At 47.1% G+C, this 23,389-nt stretch overlaps 1 protein-coding gene across 25 annotated transcripts in view; it reads left to right on the top strand.

Moving 5' to 3' along the window:
• The window catches only part of LOC123760896 (CUGBP Elav-like family member 4), a 1,099,894-nt gene that overhangs the window by 783,846 nt on the left and 292,659 nt on the right, over positions 1–23,389 (top strand). For 2 of the 25 annotated variants that reach the window (XM_045746707.2, XM_045746705.2), the window contains exon 1: positions 7,838–8,099. The exons of the other annotated variants lie outside the window; for them this stretch is intronic. The gene's annotated coding sequence lies outside the window, so the exon portion shown is untranslated. Of the gene's footprint in view, positions 1–7,837; positions 8,100–23,389 lie in introns of those variants that run through there. 25 annotated transcript variants of the gene reach the window in all.

Below are 23,389 nucleotides of genomic sequence, written 5' to 3'. Positions count from 1 at the left end.
CTGTTATGGGTCCTCTGGTAGGTTAGGAGAGGACACTTTAAATTGACAGAATTTAAATTTAAATTTAAATTCTGTCTTGGGGTCGTTTCTTTCATTCTTTCTGTTTTCTGAGAGGTCGTTGGTTGTCTCAAAAGATGATAATCCTACTTCAAGATGGCCATTGAGTCGCCCCGAACTGGGAGCCGGTAGAATCTTCCCATAGTAGAAAAACAGCATGTCAAGGATTTAGGAATAATGATGTCCGACGATCTAACGTTTAGGGAGCATAACCAAGCAAATATCGCGTCAGCCAGAAAAATGATCGGATGGATTACGAGAACTTTCAAATCCAGGGATCCCATCACAATGGTTGTACTCTTCAAGTCACTTGTGCTGTCCCGTCTCGAGTACTGCTCAGTACTCACTTCCCCCTTCAGAGCAGGAGAGATTGCTGAAATAGAGGGAATACAGAGAACATATACGGCACGCATAGACGAGATAAAACACCTAAATTATTGGGATCGTCTCAAAGCTCTCCAAATGTACTCTCTAGAAAGGAGACGAGAGAGATACCAAATAATATACACATGGAAAATACTGGAGGGTCAGGTCCCAAATCTACACAGTAAAATAACAACGTACTGGAGTGAACGATATGGAAGAAAATGCAAGATTGAACCAGTGAAGAGCAGAGGTGCCATAGGCACAATCAGAGAGCACTGTATAAACATCAGGGGTCCGCGGTTGTTCAACGTCCTCCCAGCGAGCATAAGAAATATTGCCGGAACAACCGTGGACATCTTCAAGAGAAAACTGGACGGTTTTCTAAGAGAAGTTCCGGATCAGCCGGGCTGTGGTGGGTACGTGACCCTGCGGGCCGCTCCAAGCAACAGCCTGGTGGACCAAACTCTCACAAGTCGAGCCTGGCCTCGGGCCGGGCTTGGGGAGTAGAAGAACTCCCAGAACCCCATCAACCAGGTATCAACCAGACAGCACGCTGGACTTGTGATCCTGTGGTCCCGGGTTCTATCCCGGGCGCCGGCGAGAAACAATGGGCAGAGTTTCTTTCACCCTATGCCCCTGTTACCTAGCAGTAAAATAGGTACCTGGGTGTTAGTCAGCTGTCACGGGCTGCTTCCTGGGGGTGTAGGCCTGGTCGAGGACCGGGCCGCGGGGGACACTAAAGCCCCGAAATCATCATCTCAAGATAGAACTAACCTACAACATTCACCGTACAATAACAATGCAGCGTGAACAAATCCACAAGGGCCGTGACGAGGATTCGAACCGTTCTTGTGGTTTGTGTCTCGGAGCGGCTGCAGAATCCAGTAAGTTCAGTAGAACTTCGGTTTCAACTCTCTTTACCATGTCGTAGCTCAGTCGATTAAGGCAGCGTCTGGGAGGCTCTTGGACGCAGGTTCGAATCCTCGTCACGGCCCTTGTGGAGTTTGTTCATTTGATGCATCACACTATTGTGATTTCAGTGTGTGTAATGCAACGTGAAAAATCACATGAAAAAATCATTTTGAAAAATCGCAAAATCAAGACAAGGGGCTAGATTCAAGAAAGTACTTACGCAAGTACTTACGAACGTGAACATCTTTCCTCAATCTTTGACGGCTTTGGTTACATTTATTAAACAGTTTACAAGCATGAAAACTTGCCAATCAACTGTTGTTATTGTTATAAACAGTCTCCTGGTGCTTCGGAGCTCATTAACTGTTTAATAATTGTAAACAAAGCCGCCAAAGATTGAGAAAAGATGTACACGTTCGTAAGTGTTTGCGTAAGTGCTTTCGTGAATCTGGCCCAAGGTCTTGAAACTTCGAATAGGCAGATAAACATTCTCTCTCATAGATATATATGAGAATCCTACGAGGATTCGAACCTGGTTGATCAGTCCAGCAACCAGGAGGCCTGGTCGACGACTGGGCCGCGGGGACACTAAGCCCCGGAAGCACCTCAAGGTAAGGAGGCTAGAACCATCGTGATTTCGCATCACTGTGACCATGGTTCAGGTTCGAGCCGTTGCTGCTTCTCCTCCCGCTCCGAGAAAAATACCCACCGTCTCCTCTCTCCAGAAATCCCAGGAAACATATGGAAAGCAGATTGTATTTTGTATTCACATCTCCGAGGCGCTTCAACTGTGGGCATGTCGCCAGCTTCAGATTTCGATGTGATCTTCCTGGCGGACCGATCTGGTGGGTGCTGAGGGCGCTTGGCGACGAGCAGGGAGGCGGCGATACAGGGAAGAGAGAGAGAGAGAGAGAGAGAGACAGAGACAGAGACAGAGAGAGAGAGAGAGAGACAGAGACAGAGAGAGAGAGAGAGAGAGAGAAGGGGAAGAGTTAGGAGGAGACAAGATAGACAAGGGTGAGAGAGAGGATAGGGCGGGAAAGTGTTGGCTCAGCAGGTAATAAATAGGCTCGTTACGACCCAGCATCTGGGGACGAACTCTCCCCAGCGAACAGGTCGTTAAGTGCTTCAGGTGGCAGTGAGGGGAGGGGGAAGGTAGCAGCGGGGGTGGGGGGGGGTTATGGTCAGGTATCACACCTGACAGGTATCACACCTGCGTGAAGGAACAGGTAATGAAACTAAGGATAGGGGCAGATAGATTCACTGCAAACGACAAGGAAATGTACGAGGAACTCAATAAGAAATTCCAGGAGGTCTTCACATTAGAGCAAGGAGAAGTTCCCGAGATAAGAGAGGGAATAGTTAACCAGGCACCACTAGAGGAGTTTGGGATTACCAGCGGGGATGTAAGGAAGCTTTTGCTAGAGTTAGATGTGACAAAGGCTATAGGCCCAGATGGAATCTTACCATAGATACTAAAAAAAAAGGAGCAGAAGCACTGTGCCTGCCATTCTCCATAGTGTATAACAGATCACTGGTAACAGGTGAACTGCCAAAAATTTCGAAGACGGCTAATGTAATCCCGATATACAAGAAGGGGATAGACAGGAGGCACTGAACTACAGGCCAGTGTCCCTAACTTACATACCATGCAAGCTGGAGAAGAATGTGAAAAAAAAACTCGTGGAACATCTGGAGCAAAATAACTTTGTAACATATCAGCATGGGTTCAGGGATGGCAAGTCATGCCTCACAGGATTAATTGAATTCTACGACCAGGCAACAAATATCAGGCAAGGAAGAAAGGGGTTGGGAAGACTGCATATTTTTGGATTGTCAGGAAGCCTTTGACGCAGTACCACAGGGGCCTCGTAGCCTGGTGGATAGCGCGCAGGACTCGTAATTCTGTGGCGCGGGTTCGATTCCCGCACGAGGCAGAAACAAATGGGCAAAGTTTCTTTCACCCTGAATGCCCCTGTTACCTAGCAGTAAACAGGTACCTGGGAGTTAGTCAGCTGTCACGGGCTGCTTCCTGGGGTGTGTGTGTGTGTGGTGTGGAAAAAAGTAGTAGTTAGTAAACAGTTGATTGACAGTTGAGAGGCGGGCCGAAAGAGCAAAGCTCAACCCCCGCAAACACAACTAGTAAACACACAAGAGACTAGTGTAAAAGCTGGAGAAGCAGGCAGGAGTGAAAGGGAAGGTACTCCATTGGATAAGGGAGTACCTAAGCAACAGAAGACAGCGAGTCACTGTTAGGGATGAGGTCTCAGATTGGCGAGGCGTCACCAGTGGAATCTCGCAGGGTTCAGTCCTTGGACCTATACTGTTTCTGATGTATGTAAAGATGTTCCAGAGGATATAGAATCGTTCCTCTCCTTGTTTGCTGATGATGCAAAAATTATGAGGAGGATTAAGACAGAGGAAGATAGGATGAGGCTACAAGTTGACCTAGACAGACTGAATGAATGTTCTAACAAATGGCTACTAAAGTTCAACTCGAATAAATGTAAGGCAATGAAACAAGACGGAGGAAACAGGAGGCCAGACACAGGATACTGAATGGGAGATGAAGTCCTTCACGAAACGGACAGAGAGGAAATATCATGCTAAACCTGTCTCCTGAAGCCCACATAAAAAGAATAACATCGGCGGCGTATGCAAGGCTGGCTAACATCAGAACTGCCTTCAGAAACCTGTGTAAGGAATCCTTCAGAACCTTGTATACCACATACGTAAGACCAATCGTGGAGTATGCGGCCCCAGCATGGAGCCCGTACCTTGTCAAGCACACGACGAAGCTGGAAAAAGTTCAGAGGTATGCCACTAGGCTAGTCCCAGACCTAATAGGCATGAGTTATGAGGATTTACTTTCGTATTTAATAATACAAGAAATATACATATCCTTCTGAAGCTGTATTATTAAATACGAAAGTACTTAAGGAAATTCCTGTTTCAATCCTCCCTTCATAGAATGACAGTCATATATATATATATATATATATATATATATATATATATATATATATATATATATATATATATATATATATATATATATAATATGCTCTCTAAATATGCTCTTGATTGGGAATATCTCAGTATATATACCGTTCATGTGGACTATCTCTAACAATATACTCTGGACGTGGAATATACCCTTATATACTCTAAAATGAGCTAAAAGACGCGTGTACCTAAGGGGGAAATTTCCATAAACTTGCGCTTGTATTGTTTTGAAAACATTGAAGGTGGCCGCGTTCATTTTTCAGATTCTAATCTCCCTTCGGATTAGAGCACCGTGAATACCATTCGTCATAATGACTAATTGTCCTTTTTTAACCGAGCGTAACACAAGGAATAATGAACGAATGCGTGTATTTATTATTGGAACTTAAGGGTTCAATTATCGCTCGTGATTAATTAGTGTAAAAGTTTAAGGTTAATTTAACAGTGCTTTTGTTCGGTTGTGGCATTCTTAAGTTATTACACGTGAAGAAGCTACAGTTAATACACTCTAAATCATTATACATGATGATGGTTCAGTTATTGCTCTAAATCTTTATTGAAAAGTCATCATATTAAATCATCTGTTGAACAGTCTCGGGCCCCTTGATGTTGATAGAGTTCTCTCTCAGAGTACCTGTTGCACCTCTGTTCTTCAACGGGGGTATTCTGCACATCCTGCCATGTCTTCTGGTCTCGTGTGGTGTTATTTCTGCGTGTAGGTTTGGGACCAGCCCCCCTCTAATATTTTCCACGTAAATTAATATGTATTTCCTTCGCCTGCGCCCTAGAGAATACAAATATAATTTATGTTTGCAGTTATATTGAATGCAATTGGCGGTAAAAAGACTTTTTGCACGTTCTCTAGCTCAGCAATTTCTCCAGCATTGAATGCGGCTGTTAGTGTGTAGCAAATTAGAATGTCTATAGAGAGAACTAGTGTCTTAAAAAGTATCATCATTGGTGTAGCATCTCTTGTTTGAAAGGTTCTTGTTATCCAACCTGTCATTTTTCTTCCAATTGAACAAAACCAAGACTTTAACAACTCTCAACTCTTAATTTAAGACTTGAGAGTTTAGACTTCTCAGCTCTCTTCCCCCGATGTAATTCTCCATACAGAATATAAATTAAAATGACTCAAGTGAAATTCTGACCGAGTACTAATCAAAAGAGATGTGACGAATTAAATCATGGAAATCACACCACAGCATTGTGAATACTCTAGGCTATTCTAGACCACATCAGGCTATTCTGATAGGCTAGGCTATCAGGCCACATCAGGTCTATACTCTAGACCACATCAGGCTATTCTGATAGGCTAGGCTATCAGGCCACATCAGGTCTATACTCTAGACCACATTAGGCTATTCTGATAGGCTAGGCTATCAGGCCATATCAGGTCTATACTCTAAACCCCATCAGGCTATTCACTGTTGGGGAGAACGACAGCAGGTGTTCTACACCTGCTGTTCTTACACACCTGCTGCCCAGAAGCCCCCCACATCAACATATGTGAAGATCAGAAGTTAAATCATGGCCAGCGAGGCTCCTAGTCTTTACCTTGCAAGTAATCCATATAAGTATGAGGATAAAATTTATTAATAGCCTAGTCTGGAGAATTCAAGATGGAGAATTCAAGATAATTCTCTGAGCGCAAGATTAGTTTACTGATGATAACCTGTTGATAATTTACGTTATATACGAATATTATATCACATTATATATAAGAATATTATATCACATTATATATAAGAATATTATATCACATTATATAAGAATATTATAACACGTTTATATATATATTTTCGTGGATCTTGTATTTAACATTTGTCGCTATTAGGAAGCTCAAGATAAGATAACACTCTGATGGGAATTAAATCTAATTTAATTTTGAACTATTCTTAATAAAAAAATTATGACAAGAATGAAAAGATTGCCGAAAATGTTAAATATTATTGATGGTATAGGCGTGGAGGAGGGAACAGAGATAAGTCTTACTCCTACTTTCTTCTTCCGCCTCTTGTTCCTTTCTCTCTCTCTGTCTCTCTCTCTCTGTCTCTCTCTGTCTCTCTCTGTCTCTCTCTCTGTCTCTCTCTCTCTGTCTGTCTGTCTGTCTGTCTGTCTGTCTGTCTCTCTCTCTCTCTCTCTCTCTCTCTCTCTCTCTCTCTCTCTCTCTCTCTCTCTCTCTCTCTCTCTCTCTCTCTCTCTGTCTCTCTGTCTCTCTGTCTCTCTGTCTCTCTCTCTCTCTCTCTCTCTCTCTCTCTGTCTCTCTGTCTCTCTGTCTCTCTGTCTCTCTCTCTCTCTCTCTCTCTCTCTCTCTCTCTCTCTCTCTCTCTCTCTCTCTCTCTCTGTCTCTCTGTCTCTCTGTCTCTCTGTCTCTCTGTCTCTCTCTCTCTCTCTCTCTCTCTCTCCCTCTCTCTCCCTCTCTCTCTCTCCCTCTCTCTCAGTCTTCCCTTCCATCTCTACATTAAGACTTTATGCTGTATTACCCCTCTATTTTCCTTTACACCTGCCTACGACGACCACTGGCCACGTCCTAGCCGTAACTACCTTTACTGTCAGCTAACCATCGTCACTGCAGTCGTCCTCAAACTATCAGATTTACCTTTATCCCTTCTCTCGACTTAAACTTGTTAAGTCATGCTTACAACAAGTCCCAAACCCTAAGGACTCCACCATCTGCAACAGTGGCAGCAGCTACAATAGCAGCAGCAGGAGCAGTAGCTACAGCAGCAGGAGCAGCAGCTACAATAGCAGCAGCAGTAGCTACAGCAGCAGCAGCAGGAGCAGCAGCAACAGCAGCAGGAGCAGCAGCTACAATAGCAGCAGCAGGAGCAGTAGCTACAACAGCAGCAGCAGGAGCAGCAGCAACAGCAGCAGCTACAACAGCAGCAGCAGCTACAGCAGCTACAGCAGCAGCAGCTACAGCAGCTACAGCAGCAGCAGCAGCTACAGCAGCAGCAGCAGCAGCTACAGCAGCAGCAGCAGCAGCTACAGCAGCAGCAGCAGCAGCTACAGCAGCAGCAGCAGCAGCTACAGCAGCAGCAGCAGCAGGAGCAGCAGCAGCAGTAGCTACAGCAGCAGCTACAGCAACAGCAGCAGCTACAGCAGCAGCAGCAGCAGCAGCAGGGCGAGAGGGACGCTGGAGTGGAGAGCGAGCATCGTCCGGCGGCCCAGCTACGCAGCTTCCACTCTAAAATATTCACTTGAAACCTGTCCAGACCAAATGTCACGCGCTCTCTAAATCCCAGCGTTCGGGCGCAAGACAAAACTACTCGCTGGCAATCATTATGGTCTAGGTGAGCCTCTGCCTCTGTCACAGCTAATGACCCTTATGGACTTGTGGCCGCTCGACAACCCCCTCCCCCCCCCCTGATCGCCATGGCTTTATAAATGTCAGAAGAGGAGTTGAACCAGCCGGCCGCCATCTTGGAGCGGAAGTGACGTAGGCCGTGACGTCAGGTGAATATTTCAGTGGTTAACCTCGCCTCCAGCGCTACGAGGACTAGTTTACCCAGGGCCACGGCACGATCAACAACTACCTCATTCCTGTTTACCGGTTTTGTTAGAAGAAAGGTCTTTTAAAAAATGGAATAAATATATATGTTGTATGGGGACTGTTATGTGACTATGTGACGAGCAAGACGAGCCATTGTTCACCTCGCCATCAACACCCAAGAGACAATCTTGCGACTGTTGCTTGAAAATGGAAATGCCAAGAACTTCCTGAACCTCTTAGGAAATGGAAGTGTAGTTCAGAGGTAAGGCTTAGCTGGAGGGTTGTGGTGAAGCTTGGAGGGTTGTGGTGAAGCTTGGAGAGTTGTGGTGAAGCTTGGAGGGTTGTGGTGAAGCTTGGAGGGTTGTGGTGAAGCTTGGAGGTTTGTGGCGAAGCTTGGAGGGTTGTGGTGAAGCTGGAGGGTTGTGGTGTAGCTGAATGGTTGTGGTGAAGCCGAATGGTTGTGGTGAAGCTGGATGGTTGTGGTGAAGCTTGGAGGGTTGTGGTGAAGCTGGAGGGTTGTGGTGAAGCTGGATGGTTGTGGTGAAGCTTGGAGGGTTGTGGTGAAGCTGGAGGGTTGTGGTGAAGCTGTATAGTTGTGGTGAAGCTGAAGGGTTATGGTGAAGCTGAAGGGTTATGGTGAAGCTGTATGGTTGTGGTGAAGCTGTATGGTTGTGGTGAAGCTGTATGGTTGCGGTGAAGCTGGAGGGTTGTGGTGAAGTTAGATGGTTGTGAAGCCGAATGGTTGTGGTGAAGCCGGATGGTTGTGGTGAAGCTGGAGGGTTGTGATGAAGCTGGATGGTTGTGGTGAAGCTGTATAGTTGTGAAGCTGTATAGTTGTGGTGAAGCTGAAGGGTTATGGTGAAGCTGTATGGTTGCGGTGAAGCTGTATGGTTGTGGTGAAGCTGTATGGTTGCGGTGAAGCTGTATGGTTGCGGTGAAGCTGTATGGTTGCGGTGAAGCTGTATGGTTGCGGTGAAGCTGTATGGTTGCGGTGAAGCTGTATGGTTGTGGTTAAGCTGTGTGGTTGCGGTGAAGCTGTATGGTTGTGGTGAAGCTGTATAGTTGTGGTGAAGCTGTATGGTTGTGGTGAAGCTGTATAGTTGTGGTGAAGCTGTATGGTTGCGGTGAAGCTGTATGGTTGTGGTGAAGTTGGAGGGTTATGGTGAAGTTAGAGGGTTGTGGTGAAGCTGGGTGGTTGTGGTGAAGCTGGGTGGTTGTGGTGAAGCTGGGTGGTTGTGGTGAAGCTGGGTGGTTGTGGTGAAGCTGGGTGGTTGTGGCGAAGCTGTATGGTTGTGGTGAAGCTGGAGGGTTGTGGTGAAGCTGGAGGGTTGTGGTGAAGCTGGAGGGTTGTGGTGAAGCTGTAAAGTTGTAGTGAAGCTGTATGGTTGTGGTATACTAGGACTGTTGTGAGTGTTGTGGTCTACTAGGATTGTTGTGAGTGTTGTGGTATAGCCGAGATGATTGTGGTTTGGTTCTAAGAATAGAACCCACATAGATTTGATTTCGGTTACATAGATTTTTTTTATATATAATAATATTAGTTTATATATGAGAAGAAAGCAAAGTTTAATGCGCAGTATGTTAAAATTGATGAATGTATCTAGGGAGGACGGCCGCTGCTTTAAACAGCCTAGCGTGAGGACGGGTTGGAGAACCTAGACAGTCTACACGGTACCTAGCCTAATGCCTAAATAACCTAACCTAATCTATGTAGAAATATGCACGATATGCTAATATATAACAATATTAATTTATATTTGAGAAAATTCCTATTTTGAACAAACAGCATGATAAATTTGATGAATGCGTCTTTGGGGTCGACTGCTGGATGGAATGAATATATCCTGAGGATGGATTGAAGTGTTACCAAGACTGCTTATCTTCCTAGAGCCAGATTCACAAAGCAGTTACGCAAGTACTTACGAACGTGAACATCTTTCCTCAATCTTTGACGGCTTTGGTTACAATTATTATACACTTTAGAAGCATGAAAACTTGCCAATCAACTGTTGTTATTGTTATAAACAGCCTCCTGGTGCTTCGGAGCTCATTAACTGTTTAATAATTGTAAACAAAGCCGCCAAAGATTGAGGAAAGATGTTCACGTTCGTAAGTACTTGCGTAACTGCTTCGTGAATCTGGCCCTAGCTTCTTGCACCTAATTCCCGCTCATTTTCACTTTCTTAAAAGTAGCTCGAACATTCAACGCATTTCTTTAGTAAATATAAATGCACTAAATGGCGTCCCAGACAATCGTCGAGGTGCTGATGCGTGAAAGTCGCATGGATATTTATTTATTTATTTATATATATACAAGAAGGTACATTGGGATTGTGAGGATACATAGTATAGTAACTACAATCTTGTAAAGCCACTAGTACGCGCTGCGTTTCGGACAGATTTCACCCAGATTATTAAGTTCATTGACGTTTTCTATTTGTATGGGCTTCGATATCAAATATAATTCACTTGAGCAACCTCTATTGTTCAGGATACCATAGATAAGGAGCCAGACCCAGTCAGAAAAAAGGGCAGGATTTTCTCCCACCAGCTAGAGTAGGACCTATAGGGGAGAGTAGGGACAAAATTTAACATTTAAAAACAGTACAGTGCCTGCCATACAACCATGTTTACAGAAAAACACATTTTCCCTCAGCCCAGGAAGGAACGAAAGAGAATATTCTCTCCTTGCGGACTAGCGTCAAGAAATTATTTGCTTAGCTAAACGGAAGGGGCCTCGTAGCCTGGTGGATAGCGCGCAGGACTCGTAATTCTGTGGCGCGGGTTCGATTCCCGCACGAGGCAGAAACAAATGGGCAAAGTTTCTTTCACCCTGAATGCCCCTGTTACCTAGCAGTAAATAGGTACCTGGGAGTTAGTCAGCTGTCACGGGCTGCTTCCTGGGGGTGGAGGCCTGGTCGAGGACCGGGCCGCGGGGACACTAAAGCCCCGAAATCATCTCAAGATAAACGAACCAGAGGGTTCAGTTCCTGAAGCGATTATGTGCCGCTGTTATCCTCTACACCACCGCCCACGGGATGGGTATGGGGTGCATAATAAAGAAAGAAATTGAATTGTCCGAGAGACGAAGCATGCGAGGCTTCCTCAAGTCCACTTTGGCCAATCACTGACCTTTCCCAAGATACAACCTACAACAGTAGACTAACTACCTAGTTATAGCTAGGTGAACAGAGGCATTAGGTGAAATTATAAGTTCTCAAAACGTCTTTGTCCTCCAACAGGATTCGAACCTAGGACATTTCGAATGACCAATTCAGGTAGGGATGGCTGAGAGTTGCATATAGTTTGCTAACACAGGTATCAACGCAGTAGAGGTTGTGGCACTCGGGGTGTGCTCGGAGCTGTGGCACTCTGTGTGTGCTCGGAGCTGTGGCACTCTGTGTGTGCTCGGAGCTGTGGCACTCTGGGTGTGCTCGGAGCTGTGGCACTCTGGGTGTGCTCGGAGCTGTGGCACTCTGGGTGTGCTCGGAGCTGTGGCACTCGGGGTGTGCTCGGAGCTGTGGCACTCGGGGTGTGCTCGGAGCTGTGGCACTCGGGGTGTGCTCGGAGCTGTGGCACTCGGGGTGTGCTCGGAGCTGTGGCACTCGGGGTGTGCTCGGAGCTGTGGCACTCGGGGTGAGCTAGGAGCTGTGGCACTCGGGGCTGTGGCACTCGGGGTGTGCTCGGAGCTGTGGCACTCGGGGTGTGCTCGGAGCTGTGGCACTCGGGGTGTGCTCGGAGCTGTGGCACTCGGGGTGTGCTCGGAGCTGTGGCACTCGGGGTGTGCTCGGAGCTGTGGCACTCGGGGTGTGCTCGGAGCTGTGGCACTCGGGGTGTGCTCGGAGCTGTGGCACTCGGGGTGTGCTCGGAGCTGTGGCACTCGGGGTTTGCTCGGAGCTGTGGCACTCGGGGTGTGCTCGGAGCTGTGGCACTCGGGGTGTGCTCGGAGCTGTGGCACTCGGGGTGTGCTCGGAGCTGTGGCACTTAATGTTGTTACACAATCTGTCTGTGTGCAAATTTGTTAGTAAGTCAGTGCTCGAGAAAATCCCCAACACCTTTACTTCAAGAAAGATATAAATGTGAACCATTACCTAGCATGCGGAGCCCTTGTGGTACGAGTTATAGGAGGATGCGGGGACCAGGAGCTGAAGCACGCTCACCAAGAACATATACATGTGTTCACTCACACTCAGACAAGTGCTTGCCAAATTCCAACTGACAACTGGCCAGTTATTTTTATCGTTTATCTGCGTTCCGGACTTATGTGTCATAAACCCTTGTAAATAATGACGACTGCTTCAGCCTCCTGTGAGGAAAGTTCCGTTTAAACACACACAAGAACAGTTCTTGCGAGGTGAAGGGATGTTATGCCTGGGCGTGTCTGTGTACCTCAGCCACCTGTTTACTGCCACTTTCAACCATTATCCCGAGAACTTGTCAACGGAAGCCTTATGTCAGGAGCCGGCTGGCTCGCAGGTCCCTCCAGACACACCCAAACACACAACTTGGCTACACTAAAATGAACTGCATACGCGTGGAAGTCTGACTGAACTTTATATATATATATATATATATATATATATATATATATATATATATATATATATATATATATATATATATATATATATATATATATATATATATATATATATATATATATATATATCCATGTTCATGGGTTTAACAGCCCCACCTGCGGGTTGTTGCACGAGAATATTAGTATATTAAATATTAAAGAATTGAATTGCAAGAATGTAATTAAACACATGTTTCAGCCGAACTTATTATCGTGTTATTTTTGTATTTAATGTTATTTGAACAATTTTGAATAGCCTAATTTGGTAAATAGTTGATTGTTGCGCGTCGTCTCGGACAATTGAATTACTAATTGCTTCTTAAACGTGTAATTAAAGTCTTCAGTGAGGACTCTGAGCCAAATTAGTAGGAACTTTGGAAAGTTCTTAGGAAACGATGTTTTTAAGTAGTGCTTCAAGTGTAATTTGTGGCGGACTGTGAGAGGGGAACACTTAGCGTTCCACATAGCGATAGGCTGTCACATGTATTGCTCATAACTGTCATACTCACTATCATATCAGCGGATGGTGCAATCTTTGGACAATTTAGTACATCATTTTTGTGACGTGTGAACGTTCGAGAGGATGGGCTGGGTTTCCCATAGGTACTTGTAGCCGAGCTAAAGCCTAGCAGTTTAGAAGTCTGCATATAGAAGCCTGCTAACCTTATAGGATGACCCATAGATGTGCGGCTCTTCCTGCATAATAGAATGATGATAGATGGAGTAACTGGTGTGAATGTCACTTTGCCTCAAGTCTACGAGATTTTGTTGGTGTTCCCTGAATATTGCTGCCCTCAGACTCCTCAGAGGCAGTTCAAGATGGTGAGCATTTCCCCTCTTTACGTTCAAATATTTTTGCTAACTCATCAGTTCAATCACGCATTCGAAGACCAATATGGGAAGGAATCACAGGAGACAAGCTCTCATTCCATAATTGATTATTTCATATCTGTGTCTAGCTACAGATACAAGCACATCAGTTATGCCTTGGGGAGCAGAGTGCAGTCAGTGTAGACTCACTTACAACTAACGCGTCAACTTTGTATTCATATACTCGCTCGAGTGCAAGATCTACCAGAGGACCCAAAATTTATATACTGTCCCAAAATGGGACAGTATATAAATTTCGTGAGCCGCTTCCATTAATTTTTTAATTTAGTTTTGCCCCCGAGGGGCGAGATTATTGGCCAGCGCCTTCCATTTTCTAGTGAGACAATTTTTGGCCTTAGGTAGAGTATATGTCAAAATGCGACGTTCTGTTAGGAGGACAGGTTGCAGAGAGCAATCATACAGCTGCATCTTGCGAATAGCCTCACTCCGTCTGGGTGGGCGTTGATTCAGGATCTTTGTTTTCTCTACTGAGATGACTTAGCCTAGTTCCTGACACGTGTTTACTGCGGAGCTAAGAACATTTTGGGTGTTGGTGTAACTATTGGTATGGATCAGTATATCATCCGCACAGCTGATGATGTGGTTGCTGGGCCTCCTAGTCACAGACCTTAGGAGCGCATTGATTCATCAGGAGTCATACTCTTGATGAAGTCGAGGAGCCTTGCTCTATCGTCACAACCACCCTCCCCACCAACATCCTCTCCACCACCACTCTCGCAACCACCACAATCCTCACCACCAACACCCTCGCCTCAACCACCCTCCCTACCAACATCCCCTCCACCACCACTCTCGCAACCACCACAATCCTCACCACCAACACCCTCGCCTCAACCACCCTCCCCACCAACACCCTCACCACCACCACCACCACCACCCTCGCCATCTTGCCACCCTCTCCACACACACACAAGCACCGATAAGGGGATTTTGATGCTACAGTTTTCAAGTCGAGCATCGTTGAAGCAAATCGCACCCTTCACCAGAGGCCAGTCGACCGAGACGCCTCGAACCCGATGGTTCATTCTGCTCCAGAACGTTCCACCCGCCAATGGACTTCAATCTCTTCTTGCCTTTGAAGTGCTGGGGAAGGGCTGTTCTTCCCTCTCAGGAGCGCAGGTTGCCCCGTGCTGTGAATTCTGATGGGAAATAAAGAACCTGATTTGAATACGGGGAACATGCTGTTGGGTTGCTCACATGAGCGCCCCGTTCTCTTGGCACATGACAGGGTAGACTGCACAGTTTTCTTCGTCTGGATTTGAACATTCCAAACGGCTCTTTCGGAGACTTTTGTAAATATTTGCATTCATGCTATTAGATCAGATACATTACGTATAGATCAGTAATGATGCTAATTAGATGGACCGATACAGTAAATTAAATTCTGCCCGAAACGCTGCGCGTACTAGTGGCTTTACAAGAATGTAAATACTGTACTATCCAATGTATTCTCACAAACCCAATGTACCTTCTTGTATATATATATATATATATATATATATATATATATATAAATAAATAAATAAAAAAATTAAAAAATTAAAAAGGAGAGAATGATAAACAGTGGTGAATTGGTTGTATAAAATGCGTTGGTCATGTGTAGTGAAGATGAAGGCTGTTGGTGCAGCCCGTCCTCCAAATTGACAGGACGGTTTAATACTAAGTGTAATAAGTACATTTCTTTACTGTCGTACTTAGTACATAATTGCACTTATGGGGCTGTTACATTTATCTCCCCATTTATTCTCCTCGTTTTCTGTTAAGACAGAATTTTAGGATGAAGCTTTCAAGTTCAATTTGCTATACACAAAGTTTAAATATCGGGAATTTCTTTTTCAGTTTAATTAAACAATAGAGATTTTATACAAAATTTGCAAATATCCTGAGTTACTTTACAATTTATTGATATATATTTTAGTTTTGTTTTATTAGTTTTATAAAGCTGTAATATCACTATAGGTTAAGTACTAATTGTAATTAAGAAGCAATAAAATGCTTATCTTCAAACGCTAAGAAGGTTAGGTTAGGTCGTGGTTTTCTGTTCATTTTTTCAGGTAAACTCAAATATTCACAATACATTTGACAGTACGGTTTAATACTAAGTGAAAATAAGTACAATTCCTGACTGCTATGAACAGTACATAATTGCACTTACTTGTGCTGTTACATTTACCTACTCATTTTTGGAGGACGAGCTGTCCTAAAATTTCCTAACGTCCAGAAAACAGTCAATTTAGTGACAGGGGTGGTAACTGTGGCAGGGGGTGGTAACTGTGGCAGGGGGTGGTAACTGTGGCAGGGGGTGGTAACTGTGGCAGGGGGTGGTAACTGTGGCAGGGGTGGTAACTGTGGCAGGGGGTGGTAACTGTGGCAGGGGGTGGTAACTGTGGCAGGGGTGGTAACTGTGGCAGGGGGTGGTAACTGTGGCAGGGGGTGGTAACTGTGGCAGGGGGTGGTAACTGTGGCAGGGGGTGGTAACTGTGGCAGGGGGTGGTAACTGTGGCAGGGGGTGGTAACTGTGACAGGGGTGGTAACTGTGGCAGGGGGTGGTAATTGTGACAGGGGTGGTAATTGTGACAGGGGTGGTAACTGTGGCAGGGGGTGGTAACTGTGGCAGGGGGTGGTAACTGTGGCAGGGGGTGGTAACTGTGGCAGGGGTGGTAACTGTGGCAGGGGTGGTAACTGTGGCAGGGGTGGTAACTGTGGCAGGGGGTGGTAACTGTGACAGGGGTGGTAACTGTGACAGGGGTGGTAACTGTGGCAGGGGGTGGTAACTGTGGCAGGGGGTGGTAACTGTGGCAGGGGTGGTAACTGTGGCAGGGGGTGGTAACTGTGGCAGGGGTGGTAACTGTGGCAGGGGTGGTAACTGTGGCAGGGGTGGTAACTGTGGCAGGGGTGGTAACTGTGGCAGGGGGTGGTAACTGTGGCAGGGGGTGGTAACTGTGACAGGGGGTGGTAACTGTGGCAGGGGTGGTAACTGTGACAGGGGTGGTAACTGTGGCAAGGGGTGGTAATTGTGACAGGGGTGGTAACTGTGGCAGGGGGTGGTAACTGTGGCAGGGGGTGGTAACTGTGGCAGGGGGTGGTAACTGTGGCAGGGGGTGGTAACTGTGGCAGGGATGGTAACTGTGACAGGGGTGGTACCTGTGGCAGGGGGTGGTAACTGTGACAGGGGTGGTAACTGTGACAGGGGTGGTAACTGTGACAGGGGTGGTAACTGTGACAGGGGTGGTAACTGTGACAGGGGTGGTAACTGTGACAGGGGTGGTAACTGTGACAGGGGTGGTAACTGTGGCAGGGGGTGGTAACTGTGGCAGGGTGGTAACTGTGACAGGGGTGGTAACTGTGACAGGGGTAGGGGGTGGTAACTGTGGCAGGGGGTGGTAACTGTGGCAGGGGTGGTAATTGTGACAGGGGTGGTAATTGTGACAGGGGTGGTAATTGTGACAGGGGTGGTAACTGTGACAGGGGTGGTAACTGTGACAGGGGTGGTAATTGTGGCAGGGGTGGTAATTGTGGCAGGGGTGGTAACTGTGGCAGGGGTGGTAACTGTGGCAGGGGGTGGTAACTGTGACAGGGGTGGTAACTGTGGCAGGGGGTGGTAACTGTGACAGGGGTGGTAACTGTGGCAGGGATGGTACCTGTGACAGGGGTGGTACCTGTGACAGGGGTGATAACTGTGACAGGGGTGGTAACTGTGACAGGGGTGGTAACTGTGACAGGGGTGGTAACTGTGACAGGGGTGGTAATTGTGACAGGGGATGGTAACTGTGACAGGGATGGTAACTGTGACAGGGGTGGTAACTGTGGCAGGGATGGTAACTGTGACAGGGGTGGTAACTGTGACAGGGGTAGTAACTGTGACAGGGGTGGTAACTGTGACAGGGGTGGTAACTGTGACAGGGGTGGTAACTGTGGCAGGGGGTGGTAACTGTGGCAGGGGGTGGTAACTGTGACAGGGGTGGTAACTGTGGCAGGGGGTGGTAACTGTGGCAGGGGTGGTAACTGTGACAGGGGGTGGTAACTGTGGCAGGGGTGGTAACTGTGGCAGGGGTGGTAACTGTGGCAGGGGTGGTAACTGTGGCAGGGGTGGTAACTGTGACAGGGGTGGTAACTGTGACAGGGGTGGTAACTGTGACAGGGGTGGTAACTGTGACAGGGGTGGTAACTGTGACAGGGGGTGGTAACTGTGGCAGGGGGTGGTAACTGTGACAGGGGTGGTAACTGTGGCAGGGGGTGGTAACTGTGGCAGGGGGTGGTAACTGTGGCAGGGGGTGGTAACTGTGACAGGGGTGGTAACTGTGGCAGGGGGTGGTAACTGTGACAGGGGTGGTAACTGTGACAGGGGTGGTAACTGTGACAGGGGTGGTAACTGTGACAGGGGGTGGTAACTGTGACAGGGGTAGTAACTGTGACAGGGGGTGGTAACTGTGACAGGGGGTGGTAACTGTGACAGGGGTGGTAACTGTGACAGGGGTGAAAAGATTCACTCGTAAAGTTCTGGATCTTCGCTTCGTAACTGGAATAATAAATTCCAGTCATCTGGGCTCTAGGAGGCTCGAACCGGAGACCCCACGCGTGTGAGAGCGAAGCTCTACCGACCGAGCTATTGAGTAGTCTTAATAAGGAAAGTTTCCAGAAGCACCAGCCTTCTTTCCAGTCTGGCGGCAGGCTGCTGCTTCTGGAACTTTCTTCATTAAGACTACTCAATACCTCAATCGATAGTGCTTCGGCCTTCTAGAGCCCAGGGGCCAGATTCACGAAGCAGTTACGCAAGCACTTACGAACGTGTACATCTTTCCTCAATCTTTGACGGCTTTGGTTACATTTATTAAACAGTTTACAAGTATGAAAACTTGCCTTCTAGAGCCCAGGGGCCAGATTCACGAAAGCAGTTACGCAAGCACTTACGAACGTGTACATCTTTCCTCACTCTTTGACGGCTTTGGTTACATTTATTAAACAGTTTACAAGTATGAAAACTTGCCTTCTAGAGCCCAGGGGCCAGATTCACGAAAGCAGTTACGCAAGCACTTACGAACGTGTACATCTTTCCTCAATCTTTGACGGCTTTGGTTACATTTATTAAACAGTTTACAAGTATGAAAACTTGCCAATCAACTGTTGTTATTGTTATAAACAGCCTCCTGGTGCTTCGGAGCTCATTAACTGTTTAATAATTGTAAACAAAGCCGCCAAAGATTGAGGAAAGATGTTCAGATTCGCAAGTGCTTGCGTAAGTGCTTTCGTGAATCTGGCCCCAGGTGATTGGAATGTTTATTTCCACGGAAATGTGGAGATGAAAGGAGCCCAAGCAACGCTGATTAAATTAAATTATTAAATGCAATATAACCACATTTGAAATGGGAGATAAAGCCTTGGCGCTTTCGAATCCTCTCGGGGACCTTTATCAAAAGGCAAATGAGAAAAATGGAATGAATTACTTCATGAAGATGAAGCCATGCAAGAGGTGACACGGGCATGAGTAGCCCGTAGGGAATAATGGGAAGCAGGAGACGATTATGAGACTTGCCCTGGGAACTGGAAGAGGGGCTGGAGAAGAGAGATCAAAGAGATTAGTGTCGTAACCGTGCAAGCAGAAGCCAGCCAACAGGCGCAAGGGATAAGGCTGTGGGACGAGGAAAGGGGAGGAACACTAAAAGGAGGATGATAAAGAATTATAAGAGGACAATAGGAAGAATTAATGTCAAAACAATATAGATAACATATTCCTCGAGTAACATTATTCCCTCTAATGAAGGAACAGATTATGTTGTTGTTGTTTTTAGAGTCAGGTACTGGGAACCAAAAGTTCCAAGTAGCACGGGCTATGGTGAGCCCGTAGAGGACTTACCTGGAACAGGAGCGGGGCAAGTAGCACGGGCTATGGTGAGCCCGTAGTGGACTTACCTGGCACAGGAGCGGGGCAAGTAGCACGGGCTATGGTGAGCCCGTAGAGGACTTACCTGGAACAGGAGCGGGGCAAGTAGCACGGGCTATGGTGAGCCCGTAGAGGACTTACCTGGAACAGGAGCGGGGCAAGTAGCACGGGCTATGGTGAGCCCGTAGAGGACTTACCTGGAACAGGAGCGGGGCAAGTAGCACGGGCTATGGTGAGCCCGTAGAGGACTTACCTGGAACAGGAGCGGGGCAAGTAGCACGGGCTATGGTGAGCCCGTAGAGGACTTACCTGGAACAGGAGCGGGGCAAGTAGCACGGGCTATGGTGAGCCCGTAGTGGACTTACCTGGAACAGGAGCGGGGCAAGTAGCACGGGCTATGGTGAGCCCGTAGTGGACTTACCTGGCACAGGAGCGGGGCAAGTAGCACGGGCTATGGTGAGCCCGTAGTGGACTTACCTGGAACAGGAGCGGGGCAAGTAGCACGGGCTATGGTGAGCCCGTAGTGGACTTACCTGGCACAGGAGCGGGGCAAGTAGCGCGGGCTATGGTGAGCCCGTAGTGGACTTACCTGGAACAGGAGCGGGGCAAGTAGCACGGGCTATGGTGAGCCCGTAGAGGACTTACCTGGAACAGGAGCGGGGCAAGTAGCACGGGCTATGGTGAGCCCGTAGAGGACTTACCTGGAACAGGAGCGGGGCAAGTAGCACGGGCTATGGTGAGCCCGTAGAGGACTTACCTGGAACAGGAGCGGGGCAAGTAGCACGGGCTATGGTGAGCCCGTAGAGGACTTACCTGGAACAGGAGCGGGCTGTACCTATTCCTCTGGTAATCTGATAATCTGTCACATCAGATTATCAGAGTTATGTGAATGTATATTGTGACGGTAACGCGTTGGTGTTCGGCTGTTTAAGGCTAGGGGTATGGCCTCGTCACATAGTTATAAAAAAAAAATAGAAAAACTGGAACTTCGTCTGTGGTAAGGTAAGGAGAAGACACACAAAACACAAGTAAAACTTTAACAATGAAATTTTAATTACGTTAAATAAATCAAAACATGAAAATAATGCACAAACAAATTCTTATAATAAAATCAATGAATCAAAATAATAAGAATAATTAAATGACAAAATGAAAAGTTACGTTAAGGCAAAATAACAAGAAGTGCAATACAACAGTAAGTGGGAGGTGCTGGAATATTGGCTTAAAGCCACCACCTCTCTCAGTACACTCTAGAGTCTAGCTGGGAGGTGTGCTGGCTACGAAAGCACGGAACATTCTGAGGACTGATGTTGGGGCGACCCCAGACATCAGGTAGTATTGGGGGGCGAGTGCAGGTGCAGCCAGACCGGCGACCAATCAGCGGAGCCGTAGCGATCAACGGGTAGTTTGGTGATTTGGGTCCGAACAGGTGGCGGGCTGCATACGTTTCTGCTCACCCTGGCAAGCCTTGCTGGTGTTTGTTGTCGTTGTTGGACATTTCTTCCATAGTCTTTTATATAGTTGTGAAGACGTAATTTTGGAGGGAAGAGCAGGCTCAATCTCTTGAAGGAGATTATCGTCACAACTCTCCCCCGAAGCCTGCGGTTCTGGAAGAAGTACGTCGTTATGTGGTGGAGTAATGGATGGAGTCGCTTCTACTTCATAAACTCTGGAGAGGGCATCGGCTATGGTGTTGTCAGAACCCTTGATATAGCGGATCTCCAGGTTGAAGTCTTGTAAATACAGAGCCCATCGTAGAAGACGCTGGTTGGTGAATTGGGCTTGATGTAGGAAGCGGAGAGGGTTGTGGTCTGAGAAGATGGTGGTAGACCTGGCGCCTTGTAGGTACGGAGCGAAGTGTTGGAGGTTCAGGACGATGGATAGTAGCTCCTTTTCAATAGTGCTGTAGTTCCTCTGGTGTGGTTTCAGTTTGTAGCTGTAGTAGCTGACAGGTAGAACCTCCTCGCCTCGTAGTTGCATCAGGACACCACCAACGCCGGTACCACTGGCGTCGACATGAAGGACGAAAGGCTTGGTGATATCTGGAGAGGCGAGAATGGGGTTAGAACAGAGGAGGAATTTGAGTTGTTCGAAAGCAACGGTTTGCTGCATGGTCCAATTATACCGTTGCTTGGGACTGGTTAATAGAATTAGAGGTGTGGCGACTGTACTGAAATTCCTCACAAACCTACGGTAGTAAGAGGCAAGACCAAGGAAGTGCAGGAGCTGCTTCCTGGTGGTAGGCTGTGGATACTGTAGGATGGCTTGAGTGTGTGAGTCTAACGGAGCTATGCTGCCACTCCCAATAACATGACCCAGATAACGCACTTTACCTTTCGCGAAAGTGGACTTGCCCAGGTTGATGGTGAGGCCGGCTGTCAGGAGCTTGGAGAACAGACGTCGCAGCTGGAGCAGATGTTCACTCCAGGAGTTGGAGGCTACGACGATATCGTCCAGGTAGGCGTATGTGTTATCCAAGCCCTGGATGACACGGTTGACAGCTCTTTGAAAGGTGGCCGGGGCATTACATAGTCCGAAAGGAAGGCGTTCATATCTGAAAAGTCCAAAAGGAGTGATGAAGGCAGATATCTCTTTAGCGCGCTCCGTTAGACACACTTGATAGTACCCCTTAAGCAAGTCCACTTGGGACAAGTACTGGGCACTACCAATGGCATCAAGGATGTCATCTATCCTTGGCAAGGGGTAAGCATCCTTGACAGTGACAGAGTTCAGTTTTCGATAGTCAGTGCACAACCGCACCTTACCTTGGGGTTTGGGCACCAAGATACAAGGTGAGGCCCAGGGGGACTCACAAGGTGTAGCCAGTCCATGGTCCAAGAGGTACTGCACCTCAGCACGCATGACTTCCTTCTTGCTCGGGCTGATTCGGTAGAAGGGTTGACGAATCGGCCGGGTGTCGGGGAGCAGTTGGATGTCGTGCTGGGTAACATTACACTCTTGGGGATCATCTCTGAACAACTCTTGATGTTCTCTGAAGATCTTGACGAGAGGTGCACTATGATTATCCTGAAAGTATTTGGGAAGATCATTAAGGATTTCGGAATTAGAAAGCGCTGACTCCTTGTCAGTGCTTTCGGGAGGAGAAGCTGGGAAGGTCTCACTGTGGATGTAGGGTTCTGTGAATGTGGAATAGTTAATCAAGACAGTGGGAGGAGTACCATTATATTGCTTCAGGAGGTTGACGTGGCACAGCTGGGTCTTCCGCCGCCTATCTGGAGTCTCTATCACATAATTATTATTATTCCTGCACTCTTTGACGCAGTAGGGTCCTGAAAATCTGTTTTGTAAAGGTGAACCTGGGATAGGGAAATAAGCAAGGACGAAGTCTCCCGGCTTGAATTTTCTTACTTTGCTGGTCTGGTCGTAATGAGTCTTCATTCTCACCTGGGCTTTCAATAGATTATCATGGGCAAAGCGGTGGACTCTCTCTAGAATGTGCTGAAGGTTTTGAAGAAACTGGGGCACATTCTGATGCTCACTGAAGGTGGCATCTCTGAGAGAGTCTTTGAAAGCCTTAAGGGGAGTACGGCACTTACGGCCGTAGAGCATCTCATAAGGAGATACTCCTAGGGACTCATTGGGGAGACTTCTGAAAATACACATTATTAGGTCAATCTGCTTATCCCAATCCTTTGAGGTTTCACTACAAAACTTTTTCAAGAGTGCTTTGATGGTCTGATGACTACGTTCAAGAGAACCCTGTGAAGCAGGATGATAGGGGCTGGACAATACCTGTTTGATGTTGAACTCCTCCAGTGTCCTTTTGAAGAGATCACTGGTGAAGTTGGTGCCACAGTCACTTTGAATCTCCCTGGGAAATCCGTATTGAGTGAAGATCTTCAATAGATGTTTGATAACCGTAGCAGCCGTGATGTTCTTCACTGGAACTGCTATGGGAAATCTGGTGGTAGGACACAGGATGGTTAGGATGTAGGCGTTACCTGAACTGGTCCGAGGTAAAGGACCAACACAGTCTATTATGAGTCTGTGGAAAGGTTCCGCAGGCACCTGTATGGGAATCAGTGGTGCTCTGGGAATGGAGACGTTCGGTTTGCCTGCCATCTGACATGTATGACACTGTTTTACGTACTGTTTGACGTTATTTACCATACCTGGCCAGTAGTAGTCTTGGCGAATCCCATGGTAAGTCTTGTTGAAGCCGTAGTGGGAGAATGCTCCA

This window comes from Procambarus clarkii, chromosome 3, assembly GCF_040958095.1.
Source record: "Procambarus clarkii isolate CNS0578487 chromosome 3, FALCON_Pclarkii_2.0, whole genome shotgun sequence".
NCBI classification, from domain to species: Eukaryota; Metazoa; Arthropoda; class Malacostraca; order Decapoda; family Cambaridae; genus Procambarus; species Procambarus clarkii.
This window is presented reverse-complemented; position numbering and strand designations above follow the sequence as displayed.